Source organism: Giraffa tippelskirchi, chromosome 8, assembly GCF_054371585.1.
Source record: "Giraffa tippelskirchi isolate mGirTip1 chromosome 8, T2T-mGirTip1v1.2.pri, whole genome shotgun sequence".
NCBI classification, from domain to species: domain Eukaryota; kingdom Metazoa; phylum Chordata; class Mammalia; order Artiodactyla; family Giraffidae; genus Giraffa; species Giraffa tippelskirchi.
The window spans coordinates 154,360,852-154,375,351 of record NC_137282.1 but is presented as its reverse complement, the minus strand read 5'-3'; the positions used below and the strand labels follow the sequence as shown (position 1 = coordinate 154,375,351).

The 14,500-nt window shown below is 47.4% G+C and overlaps 1 protein-coding gene across 41 annotated transcripts in view; it reads left to right on the top strand.

Annotated features, from left to right (window-relative positions):
• JARID2 (jumonji and AT-rich interaction domain containing 2) overlaps positions 1 to 14,500 on the top strand; it is a 258,888-nt gene that overhangs the window by 171,991 nt on the left and 72,397 nt on the right. The window lies entirely within an intron of this gene.

The following is a 14,500-nucleotide window of genomic DNA, read 5'->3' as shown; positions in this document are numbered from 1 at the left end:
TTTAAGGTGAGACGTGTTTTTTTCTGGCATGGTCTTTTAAACTAGACCTTTGATTAGAAATAGGAAGAAGAATTTTCTAGAATTGAATAGACTGGCAGCTCAGTCCCTTTGGAGAGCCTTTCTGTTGCTTACCCCAACTTTTCTTCCTAACTCTCCACGGGAGAGACGATCTTCCAAAAGAATTGGCCCTTAGCAGGGCAGTAGTGACAGGTATTTATGTGGCACTTACGGTGTGCTGGCCACTATTCTAAATATTCTAAATTGTTTCCATGTATTAGTCCATTTGATTCTCAACAGCAGTTCCTTTTGAGGGGTCTTTGACCATCATTCACATATTATGAAGGAGAAAACGAGGCACAGAGAAGGGCTTGGGTGTGCTCCGCTAAGAGATGATGCTCCCAGGTTAATTCAGTCGATGGTTTCTGTACCTTGAGGGGAGTAGTGAAGAGCCCCACATGGACTGCTGGTGATGAAGAGAGGTGGACGAGCTCTGTTTTCAAAATATTTGGAGAGGCCCAAGGATGCTGTGTGTGTGTTAGTCACTTAGTCGTGTCTGACTCTTGGTGACCCTGTGGGCTGTAGCCTGCCAGGTGCCTCTGTCCATGGGATTCTCCAGGCAAGAATACTGGAGTGGGTTGCCGTTTCCTTCTCCAGGGATCGTCCTGACTCAGGGACTGACCCCAGGTCTCCTGCATTGCAGGCAGATTCTTTACCGTCTGAGCCACCAGGGAAGGATTCTGAGGGCTGGGCAAAGTGATGCCTTTTTAACCCTCAGAGGAGTGGGAATCTCAGGGAAGCAGGGCCAGGAGCACTCATTTCTTCAAGGTTCCAGTTGTTGCCAGGTCCCAGGTGGATCTCAGAGATGGTAGATTCAGCCTTATTTTCTGCTGAAGGAAATCTCCATTCCAGAGAGAAGCAGCAGGTCATTTCAAATGCAGCGTGTGGAGGGCTGTGGAAGACCTGACGTCTGTGGGACACTACCGGGTGTCTAGGAGAGTTGGGCCACCCTACAGCAAGGTGACACGAGCACTTAGTTTGTCCTTCTGTAGACTCTTCACTCTTGTTGGGCTGTAGATAGACCTCCTGGGGCAGCCCTGTAGCTTCCAGACAGAGGGTGTCGGGAGCCAGCTTCTTGGCCGAGATAACAGGGAGTGACAGTCCCAGTGCCCCGAGGGCAGTCAACTCCCCAGCTGATGTGGCGGGGCTTGGTGGGTGGAGGGCTTCATGCTGGTGGAGGAGACCTGCAGAGCAGGGCGAGGCTGAGCCTTGACACCACGTGTGGTCTCTGTGCTCTGTAGCAGGCTGCTTCTGGAAGGCTTGGCTTGCTTTGGTGCTTTATCTGACTGACATGACCAGAGGGCTGGAGGGGGCAAGATGTATTAACTCTTCTGTGCTAACGCTTACTAACTTTTCTGTACCAACACGTTTGAGAGAAGAGGTTAGTTGGTATTTTGAAGGGGCTCCTGTGGTTGTGGGGGTAATATCAGGCCCCAGTCCAGTTTTTCTGTCTTACAGATGCCTTAGGATTGACACTGTTGTAGTTGATCTAAGCAGTTGTCTGTACTGAGAGTGGAGTGCACCCCACACCCCACACCCCACCTTTCCCGGGCCCACAGAGAGGGTGCAGTGGGCTGAGGGTGGATGGGCTTCGCCTTGGACCAGCCTAGGGAAGCAGCCTTGCCCTTGGAACAATTCAGGTGGTTCTTCGAATTAAACACGGTGATGTATCACAGTAATGTAGGTGGGCGCCTGCGAAGCCTTAGCTCTGGTCTCCTCATCCCTCTAAGCCAGGATGTGCTGAGATCCGGGGATTGCACGTTAGCTGGTTGCAGGTTGAATGACAGTGTTGGGTCCTCTCGATGAGAGGAGGGAGCCCACGGCCTCGCTGTCCTCGCCACCTCCAGGGCATCTTGCTGACCCACAGGTGGAACCCAGGTCTCCTGCATCGCAGGCGAGTTCTTTACCGCTGAGCCATCAGGGAAGCCCTAGTAAATATGCAAAACGAACCCCAGTGGCAATCGCTTTCTTGTTTTGAACCAAAGGAAGAATTGACATAAACTCTAAGAGGGTCTTGGCTAATCGGAAAGAGAGTTGGAGGTATTTGAAATATACTGCTGTTTTTTCTGGTTTTGATTAGGAGACTTATAGAATAAATTTATGTTGGCTCCATCCTTTCTTAACTTTTAAAGTGATGATGGAATTTCCACTTTTAAGCGTATGTTAAAGCACCATATATCTGGCCTGGGTAATTTGGGGTGGGGTAGCATTTTGTATTTGGAGTAAGTAACTGTGGAAATGTAAAGTAGGGAGAGGTACATCTTTCTGGCAGTGTGCAGTTTATTTTCAAATTTACTGTTAATTCTTACCTTCCTGGGGAGAAGTGAGTGGCGACGCACTCCAGTATCCTTGCGTAGAAAATTCCATGAACAGAGGAGCCTGGTGGGCTACCATCCATGGGGTCACAAAAAGAGTCAGAGGAGCCTGATGGGCTACCATCCATGGGGTCACAAAAAGAGTCAGACATGACTTAGCACACATGCAAATGCTAACTACCTTCCTAGAACTGTGTATTAAGCTTTTTCATTAGTGAAACTTGGCCCCTCTTTCCTTAACTCATTATTTTTCCTGCTAGAAAGGCATTCAGTGTAGAGGCGTCTTCGTAGATGCTTAATTCTTGTGCATAAGCGCACCTCTCTCCTGAGAGGTCAGTTCACGTGGGCCTCGGTGTCAAGGAAGGAATGGGAACACAGAGGCTGCCGCAGAGCATGTTTGTCCTCTGCAGGATTAGAGATGGACAAGACCCTTTTGATTTAATTGGTCATTAGTTGTTGCCCAGGACAGGTCTTTAGGTACTTGTGGGAACGGGCAGCTGCTCCAGAATTTGCTTGAGGTTCCTGGTAAGCACACAGGTTTCTGTCTCATTTATTTCTTTTAAGAAAAATGGTAGAACTTCATTTGAGGCAGTTTTATTACGGCTGTGGCCATTTCCTTTATCTGTTACCTCGGAGATCTGATTGCTCGGATATCACTTCCACCTCCCATGCAAATGATGGTCTAGCATGCTTTGTGGTTGCCACGGAAACTGGGTACCAGTTTCCTTCCTTCCTCTTCTAGGGACGCTCTTCCACCTATTTTCAATAGGAACATCTCTGTCACGTGCTTTTGTCCTCCTTGCCTCTTATTACCCCCAAAGGGCAAATATAAACGCCCCTGATCTTTTCAGTGGTATCTGTCCCTCCCAGAAACGCCTTATCAGTTCATAAGTCGTCCTTGATGAAATTGAGAGCAAGCAAGGAGACGCTGGTTCCAGACGTCTCACATGAAAGGCACTAGGTGCTGGGTTTGGAGCCACCTCGTTTGCAAAGGGGGTGACAGCCATCAGTGTCACTTGTGGTTCACACGTGAGTGCTTGTGCAGGGGTTGTCAGACACGGCTTTTTATGCAGAACATTCCTTGATGTCAGCACCTTACTTGGCTGCTTAGCAGCTCAATTAAAAGCAGTGCACATTGTTGCGACTGAGATGAGAATAGCGTGTTCTTGTCACACACACCCCCCCCCCCCCTTATGCTTCCCCTCCTAACTTCCTTCCCCTTCATTTGGAGGGTGGAATTGACTGGGTAGGGACCCTCAGCTGGAGGGATTCACAAATACAGACCAAGGAGGGAAGACAGCAATGTCAGTGACTTGTCAGCAACAAGCTTTTGGTTCATTTCTGCTAAGAGAAATTCAGAAATTTAAAGAAGAGATCATAATTATAGATGGGGCTTTACCCCCCCCCCCCCCCAGAATTAGGTAAATATGAGGCAAGAAATTAGGGTCAGTTGCATTGATCTGGAAACAGAATCTTTCCAGAATGTAAGCCTCCTCAAATGTCTTGAGAGCTTCTCCCACTAGCTCAGAGCCCATCCTGGAGGATGAGTGTGGTCCCAGCAGCAACCACCCGAGGTGTTGCCTGGGTGGGGGTGGGGTGGGCACGGGGGGTCTTTGCTGTCTTGCTGCACTCACTCAACGTTCAGGCTTTCAAACGGTTTGGCCCTCGGCTCCCCGCAGATGGGCCCATTCTTGTTTGTCTGTGTATCCCCTGTGTATCCCCAATGGCTGGCGGAGTGTCTGGTATGTTTGTCTGTTTTTGTGAAGGTAAACACATTCTTAAGAGTAGCCAAATAGAGTGTATGGAAAGGGAATCTTCCTAAAGGAGTTGTTCTATTCGGGGAGCATATTTTCCTGTTTAGATTATCCAGATCTTTCATGTCCTCTCAGCATATTGGAAGGTAGGTGTGTGTATTTGTGTCTGTTTCTGTCTTGTGTGTGTCTGAAGTATTGCCCATATGTATTTGTTTTGTTTTAAAGGGTTAGGAAAGACTAGAGCACACTACAATGGTTTGTGGTAGTAGTATACTATTTTGTACCCTTCCAACTTGTTTCTCATCCCTTCTTTTTGCTCCTCTGGTTCTGTAACATCTCTTGGGTCCAAAATTCTACACCTGTCTATACAGAAACTGAACTATAACTTGTAAAAATGACTCCTCGGAGCCTCTCTTGTGACCTCTGATGAGGATATAAGCAAGCACCTTAACTTCTGCTTTCATGGCAGGTTCTCAGATTACTACAGTATTTTGGTGGCTGCATTTCCGCCAGCAGTTGTTAATTGGTGATGCCAAGTGAAGGGGCAAAATGCCTTCTTGTCTGAAGGCCCTGTGGTTCTAGCTTAGTGTTGACTACTGTTTTCTAGTATCTTTAGTATTTTAAGATACTTCACTGGATCATCGAATTCCATGATAGTAAGCATTCTCTCAGTGATGGTGATAAATATACCTGGCTTTTCCTAACCCTGTTATCCTCTTCCGTCTTGGTTTTCCCAGAGGTCAAAGAAGACTTAACCTTCTGTCTATTTGTGTTCTAGAAGTGTAGTTTTTGAAGAAAATTTACTCTGTAAAGATTTAGTAGTGCATATCATCACTTTATAGAAAGCTTCACTTACATAGAATTGGCATTAATGTTAATTCCTGGTGTTTACCATTTATAAAATGTAGAGAGACTGAAAACCTTTAAAAGGAAAACAAGAGCTAGGTCTTAAAAATGAATCCCTGTCCTATTGTTCATGCTTGGTTTCAGACATACTTGGAGATGAATGGAGAAGTTTTTGAGATGTTGCTTCTTTCATAGCAAGTACTTTTTCATAGCACATTCTTCGTGGAGTATATAACAGTATAATAGGCCAGGTGCTTTACTGAGTCAAGTAAGTTGTTCTCTGATAATATAACTAAAAAATAACATGAAGCAGGCATTGGCTCTGATGTTTTCTGATGTAAATTCATTTGGTGGTTATTGGTGGTTATCTCGCGGGAAGGCAGTTTTTGTCATTGCCTGCTTATCTGGAAATGATAGGATTCCTGGGCCTTCTTTCCAAGCCAGAGCCCACTGTGGCTGTTGTAGCCTCTTGGGAAAGTAATGGTCTGTAGAGGAAGCTTCAGGTAACCATGGGCACAATTCAGACCAGTCTTGTGGGGAGGGGAGTACTTTATGATTACCCTCGTTGTTTCTCCCCCGTTATCTTGGACCTGTGCATGATGGGAGCTAGCAGTTTGAAAATACATGCTGTTTTCAGTCCTTTTTTCTCTAGAACATAATTGCAAATTTGTTCAGCCTGTTCCTCTGCCCCCCAACAACTACATTGGCACCCATTGTGACAGCCTGCAGACCGTTTGTACTGTAGTCGGCTTGCTGTTCTGGCAAATGCCGTTGTGTAATGCGGACTGGCACTTGGCCTTTCTGGAGCTTGTAGTTATTCCCCTTTGGAGGGGTTGGAGCTCTTTGGCTGTAACATCTCCCCTGATTCTTCATTTCTCAGGCCTCCTGCCGTCCAGTCTCATGGAACGAGGCTGGGGTAAATAGAGCCCTTCTGGATCATCTGAATGTCAGATCATCCTGGGCCTCAGATGAGGAATCTAAGGCTCAGGAAGGACTAAGCACTGGGAATCCTCATGGTGAGAATGTCTAGTAATGTTTGCATTGATTTAGAAGTGACTCAAAATGTCCATTGATCTTGTCCATACAGCTGGATTCTGTGTGTCTCCTGAAAGGTACCCTCCTGCCCTGAGTTCGGGCTGTTTTTGAAGCGAAAGTAGGGCGAGGCCATGCAGCTTTCTCTCAGTGCTGGAGGCCTCTGTGTTCTGAAGGTCGTGGCAGGTGATGCCAGCAAGCACGGGGAAGGCGTGCTCATACCTGCCTTCTGGGGCCCTTTCCATCACTGCCGCCACCTCTATGCCTACTACCTGTGGTGCAAACAAGCGCTTTCCCTTGCTCAGATTTCTCTGCTCAAGCCTCAGGTGGGCATGTATGCTTAGTTGCTCAGTCATGTCTCACTCTTTGCAACCCCATGGACTATAGGCTGCCAGGCTCCTCTGTCCGTGGGATTTCCCAGGCAAGAGTACTGGAGTGGGTAGCCAGTCCCTTCTCCAGGGGATCTTCCTGACTCAGGGATGGAACCCACCTGCCTTGCAGGCGGATTCTTTACTTGCTGAGCCATTCGGGAGGCCCTCTCAGATGAACAGGACACGCTTCAGTATGTCAGCAGTTTGAGGATAGATACTTGCTCTTGCCCATCTTCATCACTCTATTGTGTTTGTCCAGACAGATACTTTAAAATTCATACTTAAAACAATGAAATTTGTACACAAAGGAGGTATTGAAGACGAACAGTATAATTTTCTTTTTCACTGAAGCAATGTGAGAAATGAAGGGACTTAGAGATGTCAGTCTGGAGAGTGACACCCACGGGTTTCCCAGAGAGATTCTGTCTCCATTGTTGGTCCTTAATCTAGAAACCTAGAAACTGCTTTTGTTGAAAGCCCCTTGAGCCAGTAGCCACACATGCCAGTGGGAAGGGACACACTTCTCTTAGCAAATAAAAGCCGTCAGGACCCTGTTCCCAGGCACGCCTGGCTAGGTAGGCAGGCTAACCTCGCTGGGAGCAGTATCCATTTATGGAGCTACCTTTGAACGTAGAGTTTATCAACGAGTGAGAAGGCACATCCAGAATTAAAATCACTTTGGACTCAATCTAGTCTTGTTCATTTAAAATAGGAAGTAGATCTTTGACTCCAGCTACCTCACCAGTTAAACGGGCCTTTGTGTCCAGTACCACCGACAGGATTCCCCTGTAGCATGGTGCAGTGGAGAGAGCCGAAGTGTTGGAATAATGGAGATACTTGCTGTCGACAGCCACGTGAAGTCTCTGTGCCTCCCTTTCATTGTCTGATCAGTGGTGACCACAGTACCTTACAGGGCTGGCTCTAACCCACCTAAGTGTGTAGGAAACCACCTGGAGGACTTGTTGAAACAGCTTGTTGAGTGTCTCACTCCTCCCCCACCGGTTTCTGATTCCATTGGTCTGAGGTTTTGCAATGAGTTCGCAGGCGATTCTCCTGCTGCTGGCCGGCGGATCAGTCTGATAGCCACTGGGCTAGATGCTGTCCATGGTTTAAAGCTCCTGACATATTACTGTCCTTCAGCAAATAGTAAATAACTGTTCTCTGTAGAGTTGCTGTGTGAAAGGCCAGAGGTGAAGCCCACGGTTCAGAAATCTGGGAGAAAGACTTGATCTCTCAGCCGTATTCTCCCTGGTCACCACTTGGTAGTTTGTGACTCCTTTAGGTAGGAATTGCAGGGAATTGGATTTTTCTTTCCTTTGGTGAGCTGTGATCATCTTGTTTTCTGCTTTGGGTTCACCTTTGAACAAACCTTTACTCAGCCCTGTGGGTGCAGCGTGGTCTGAATTCGTCTTTCTGCCCTCTTTTTCCCTTTATAGAAAAAGTTGGGGCCTTAGCCGCTCTTGCCGTGCCTGCTTGAGATGACGTCTTTTGAGGTCTTTGTCTTGATATGTCTCCAGACACTTACTTCCTCAGTTTGTTCATCTGTCTTATGCAGAAACAGAACTGTGATGTCGTTCCTTCCCTTGCGGTTTATTTGAAATTATTTATAGACAGGTCGCTGGCTGCACACTACCTCTTCCCCACCCCCACCTCTTTTTTTTTTTTCCTGGTGCAATGTGACTTTAGGTAGTTGTTTCTATGCGGTATGTGTGCCCTACCTGAGGGCATACTGAGTGGAAGTGTTTTCCTGCTACAAAAAAACTCACCAAAGTGGACAATGGGCTTCCCTGGTGGCTTAGATGGTAAAGAATCTGCGCACAATGTGGGAGATCCAGGTTCGATCCCTGGGCCAGGAAGATCCCCTGGAGGAGGAAATGGCAACCTGCTTCAGTATGCTTGCCTGGTGAATTCTATGGACAGAGGAGCCTGGTGTACTGTAGTCCATGGAGCCGCAAAGAGTTGGACATGACTGAGTGACTAACATCCGCACACAAAGTGGACAGAGTGATTGCGTCCTGGATCGCCTTTGCCAGGGCTTGTCACGGGCTAGCTTCGGTTTCCTATCTGTCGGATGGTCCCAGCTCCCTGTGGGCACAGTGGGTGATGCTCCCTTTGGCCTGGTAGATGCACCTGTACTGATGGCACGGTATGAGGTCGGTAGGTGTTTTCTGCTCTTGTTTCTGGGCCATGGAGAGGAAAATTTGGAAACAGTTCTTTGTCCCTGCAGGCTTCCCCGGTGGCTCAGTGGTAAGAGAGCCGAAGTGTTGGAATAATGGAGGTACTTGCTGTGGAGAGCCACATAAAGTCTCTGCGCCTGCCAATGCAGGAGACATGGGTTCAATCCCCTGGAGGAGGAAATGGCAACCCAATCCAATATTCTTGCCTGGGAAATGCCATGGACAGAGGAGCCTTGTGGGCTTCGAAGCCCATGGGGTCACAAAGAGTTGGACATGACTGAGCCCCAAAACTACCACCACCCCTGTGTTCCTGCAGCCGACTTCTTCTTTTGTTTCCTACTTAGCATTCATGCGTGGCGTCTGGCTGCCAGTCAGACAGTGCGATATCTGTCCCATCCCTGTTGTCATGATTCTAGCAAGCCTTTTCCCCGCAGCCCTTCCAGGGCCTGTGTGTGAATGTGTGTGTGCACGAGAGTGGTGGATTGGGGGTGAGAATATGTACACACGGAGGTGCCAGCGCACCTCTTGTTCTCGTCCTGATTCCACACGTTCCAGCTTGCACAGGATTTAATTTAATTTATACCCAGTGGGTGAATCTGCCCGTAAAACACACACACCTCCATAAGTCTGTCTCCACCATTCACTGTCCCAACAGTTTCTGTGTCTTACAAAACATGTTGTGTTTTAGATCAGAGGAGAGATGACACTAACTAACCCTGTTGCTGTCCCTTGGAGCACAGAATTCATGCTTCTAGTCATGTTTGCCGTGAAAGGCAGTTCTATATACTGATGTTCTCATTTCCGTTTTCTCAGTGGCTTTATCTTTTTAAATGATATTGTTGTGTTTTTGGCTCTCGGGTTTCTTTTTGGGAGCGGTAGTGCCTGCAGGCAAGTGTGCACAGAGAGTGGGGTGGAGCAGTTCCCCGGAGGAGATGACTGGGGAGAGGGAATGTCACAGAATTCTTGCAAGGGCAAATAGGGTCAGTTCTCATCTGTGTTTATTTTAACCACTGTCAAGTGTGGAAAGGAATGCATTGGTTTACAGTCACCATGACAACAGAGGCTCCTTCCCGCTTCCTGCCCCTCAGCAGGCAGTGAACCCATTCATTTATCCAAGTGCCTCAAAATTCCATTATGTGCATTCCATGGGCTGTTAATTCAAGTATTTTGACAAAATGTTATTGTGCGTTCTCTAAGAGTATTCAGTAGTGGCTTAATCCTGTTCAGGTCACCAAATAACTTGTCTTGAACCACTGTTTCCTCATCTCTTTGGGGGCCATGAGAAGATGGATGGGCAACAAGAGAACAGAGTTCCTCAGCTTTCTGTATCTGGGACATTACTTTGACATTTTGTGGTCTGTCTTAAATTTTTTCTTTCTGCTCCATAAATAGATTTGGGTTTGTTTTAATAGAAAAATGCTTGATTTAATACCAAGTTAAATCTTTCATTCTGGCTAGTTTATTTTAAATTTCTGGGATGTTAGGTTACATTTGAATGTTAGTCATCAGGTCCTGTCCTGTCTCTTTCTCCCTGCCCCCCACCCCCAACTTCAGTTCAGTTCAGTCGCTCAGTTGTGTCCGACTCTTTGCGACCCTATGAATCGCAGCACGCCAGGCCTCTCTGTCCATCACCAACTCCCGGAGTCTACCCAAACCCATGTCCATCGAGTCGGTGATGCCATCCAACCATCTCATCCTCTGTCGTCCCCTTCTCCTCCTGCCCCCAATCCTACCCAGCATCAGGGTCTTTTCCAATGAGTCAACTCCTCGCATGAGGTGGCCAAAGTATTGGAGTTTCAGCTTCAACATCAGTCCCTCCACTGAACACCCAGGATTGATCTCCTTTAGGATGGATTGATTGGATCTCCTTGCAGTCCAAGGGACTCGCAAGAGTCTTCTCTAACACCACAGTTCAAAAGCATCAATTCTTCGGCGCTCAGCTTTCTTCACCGTCCAACTCTCACATCCATACATGACCACTGGAAAAACCATAGTCTTGACTAGACGGACTTTTGTTGGCAAAGTAATGTCTCTGCTTTTAAATATGCTATCTAGGTTGGCCATAACCTTCCTTCCAAGGAGTAAGCGTCTTTTAATTTCATGGCTGCAGTCACCATCAGCAGTGATTCTGGAGCCCAAAAAAGTAAAGTCTGACACTGTTTCCACTGTTTCCTCATCTATTTCCCATGAAGTGATGGGACCAGATGCCATGATCTTAGTTTTCTGAACATTGAGCTTTAAGCCAACTTTTTCACTCTCCTCTTTCACTTTCATCAAGAGGCTCTTTAGTTCTTCTTCACTTTCTGCCATAAGGGTGGTGTCATCTGCATATCTGAGATTATTGATATTTCTCTTGGCAATCTTGATTCCAGCTTGTGTTTCTTCCAGCCCAGCGTTTCTCATAATGTACTCTGCATATAAGTTAAATAAGCAGGGTGACAGTATACAGCCTTGACGTACTCCTTTTCCTTTTCCCCCAACTTTATTGAGATATAATTGACATATAACGTTGTGCAGAGTTCAAGATTGTACAGCCTGATCTGGGGTGTGTATATATTATGGAATGATTACCACAGTAAGGTTAGTTAGTGAATCTGTTGCGTCATGCACTTTCATTTTTTAATTCTCTTTTAATTTAATCTTGAACGTATATGATATAGTATTAACATAGTCACTGTGGTGCACATTAGGTCACCAGAACTTACTCATCTTATAACTGGAAGTTTTTACCTTGGCGCCCCCCGCCCCGCCAGTCTACTCTTGTTTCTTTGAGTTTGGTTGTTTAGATTCCACACGTAAGGATCATACAGTGTGTCTGTTTCTCTTTCTCTCTCTGAATTAGTGTGATGCCCTGGGCGATCATCCATGTTATCACAAATGGCAAGGCTTCCTTTTTTATGGCTGAATAATATTCCAGTATACTTGTAGCACGTGTGTTCTTTATCCATTCGTCCTGCAACAGATTCTTAGTTTGTTTTTGCATCTTGGCTGTTACTGTAAATAATGCTGCAGTGAATATGGGGTCGCAGGCATCTCTTTGAGATGGGGGCTTCATTTCCTTTGGGTAAATACCCACAAGTGGGAGTGCTAGATCGCCTAGTAATTCTGAAGCTCCGTGTTGTTTTGCAAAGTTAGGTGCACCAATTCGCTCTCCCAGTGACAGTGTGTGAGGGATCTCTTTTCTCCCCAACCTTGCCACGTGTCTTTCTCAGGGCGTTTTTCCCTGTCAAGTGTTTGTACTTTGTTTTCAGAGTCACTTAAAATGAGTTAGGTTCCTGGAAGGATGAGAGTCTCTGGAGGGCTCTCCTGCCCTGAGAGTCTTCACCTGCTGTGTCTGTTTCCTTCTGTAAGTTCCACAAAGATCTGGCTTCAGGCTTTGGGACTGTTCAGTTCAGTTCAGTAGCTCAGTCGTGTCTGACTCTTTGTGACCCTGTGAACCGCAGCACGCCAGGCCTCCCTGTCCATTACCAACTCCCGGAGCCTACTCAAACTCATGTCCATTGAGTCGGTGATGCCATCCAACCATCTCATCCTCTTCCGTCTCCTTCTCCCACGCTCAGTCTTTCCCAATATCAGGGTCTTTTCAAATGAGTCAGTTCTTCGCATCAGGTGGCCAAAGTATTGAAGTTTCAGCTTCAGCATCAGTCCTTCCAATGAACGTTCAGGACTGATCTCCTTTAGGATGGACTGGTTGGATCTCCTTGCAGTCCAAGGGACTCTTGAGAGTCTTCTCCAACTCCACAGTTCAAAAGCATCAATTGTTCGGCACTCAGCCTTTTCTATAGTCCAGCTCTCACATCCATACATGTGGATGCATGTGGTTTTTGACTGCTGCAAAAACCATAGCTCTGACTAGATAGACCTTTGTTGGCAAAGTAATGTCTCTGCTTTTTAATATGCTGTCTAGGTTGGTCGTAACTTTTCTTCCAAGGAGCAAGTGTCTTAATTTCGTGGCTGCAGTCACCATCTGCATTGATTTTGGAGCCCCCCAAAATAAAGCGTCACTGTTTCCCCATCTATTTGGGGCTGTTGGGGGCTCTAAAGGGCCCCCACTCAGCCCTCGGGCCCCTGGGAGCCTGGCTGCTCCCCACACCTCTGCTCTCTAACCTGCTGGTTTTATTGTTTTGTTGTGAAGCTAATCAGCCCAAAAGCCTGGGGGTGTGAGGTTGTCTTTGTAGTTGTTTGCTTTGAGCAGGGAGGTCAGGAAGGAATAAACTGTACTTTCTTCCTGAAAAGTTCTCTTCTGGTGAATGATTGGTTCCCAAGCCTGTTTCTGTCCCAGAGGGAAGTTACTGTAGGGGCCGACTGCCTGGTGTGGCCCAGGTCCTGTTTTCCGTTGTCCTGCTCCATAGAGCTACACGTCGAGGTCAGGTGTGGAAGGCAAGGTGTTTGCCAGTTCCTGGAAATCTAGAAGACGGAGGCCTGCATTCTGTTTCTCCCTTTAGAATTAATTCATGTAACAGTTTCTGTGTTTAAAATTGTGTAACATAAAAAGAGAAAACAGTAATTTGTGAGGGGAACCTCTATGGAAGGAGGTTGCTGGGATGCTGGGAAAGGTAGAGGGCAGGAGGAGAAGGGGGTGACAAAGGATGAGATGGTTGGATGGCGTCACTAACTCAATGGACATGAGTTTGAGCAAACTCTGGGAGATGGTGAAGGACAGGGAAGCCTGGTGTGCTGCAGTCCATGGGGTCACAAAGAGTCAGGTGTGACTGAGTAACTGAAGAGCAACAACCCCTGTGAAGTTAGATTGCTGTACTCTGCGTCTCAGATGAACTAATCCATTTCAGAAAGCACTGGATAAAATCTGGGATATCTGGAATTGTGTGAAATAGGAGACAGACAAAGATAAACCTGGGGAGGAGCACAGCTGAAGGACTAAACTGGGAAAGTGAATTGACCATCTTTCTGCAAACCAGTGGGTTCCCAGGGTCAGCTGCTGGCCGTCTTTGAGTGTGAGGTGGTTATCACTGTCTCTGAGGGTATTTTGGAGTGGGAGGGGAGAGTCTGAAAATGTTCTCCTACAGGCTCATTTACAGATTGGTGGAGGTGGGGCCTTGCAGCTCTTCCCAGGGGCGTTTGGCATCGTATTGACACAGTGGAAGACCGATGGCTCTTTGATCAAAGAGCATGTTTAGGCTGGTGGAACTGGAGAGACTCCTTCTGAAGTGATTAGTTCTGCACCTCCTGGCCCCTACGGCCCGCCGCCTGCATCTTTATGAACAGAATTCAGGTCGATCCAGCTCACAGCCCTGGCATTTTGCTAAAGCCAGCTATGGGGGCAGGGGGGTGCTTGCACTGTTTCTTTTGAGTTAATCATCTGGTTGCAGAGACGGGACGGATGTTGTTGGTTTCCATGGTGCCTCAGCACATCACAGGTTCTGACCATTTGGGAAAATGTGACAGTTTTTCTCTTCTCTACCCCCTCCTTCCTGTCATCCCCACAGCACCCTCCCGTAAACTGCGCCTCATGCGTGCTCAGCCCCTCAGTTGTGTCCAACTCTTCGCAACCCCATGGACTGTAGCCTGCCAGGCTCCTCTGTCCATGGGATTTCCCAGGCAAGAATACTGGAGTTGGGTGGCCATGCCCTTCTCCAGTGGATCTTCCCAACCCCAGGATCGGCAGGCGGGTTCTTCCACTGAGCCACCAAGGATGTCCTTGAACTGAGCCTCGGGGTTCTCTTTCTCTCCAGAGGTGGCTCACCTGTGGTGGTGATGTAGCACACTGAAAAGAAGCAGAAAGGAAGTTCTGCCAGTTGAAGAGGTTTATCGTCTCCTGGCTGCACAGTGGAACGGGAAAGGACACGGGAAAGCAGCACGCCCGCTGACGGGCAGCACCGCGCCCGCTGGTTCTTCCTGCTGCGGGAGCACCCTGGGAGCTAGGCTTGAGCTGGGGGTTGAAAAGAAGAGCTCATGGGTTACTCACTTTTTCAACTTTTAGCTCATAA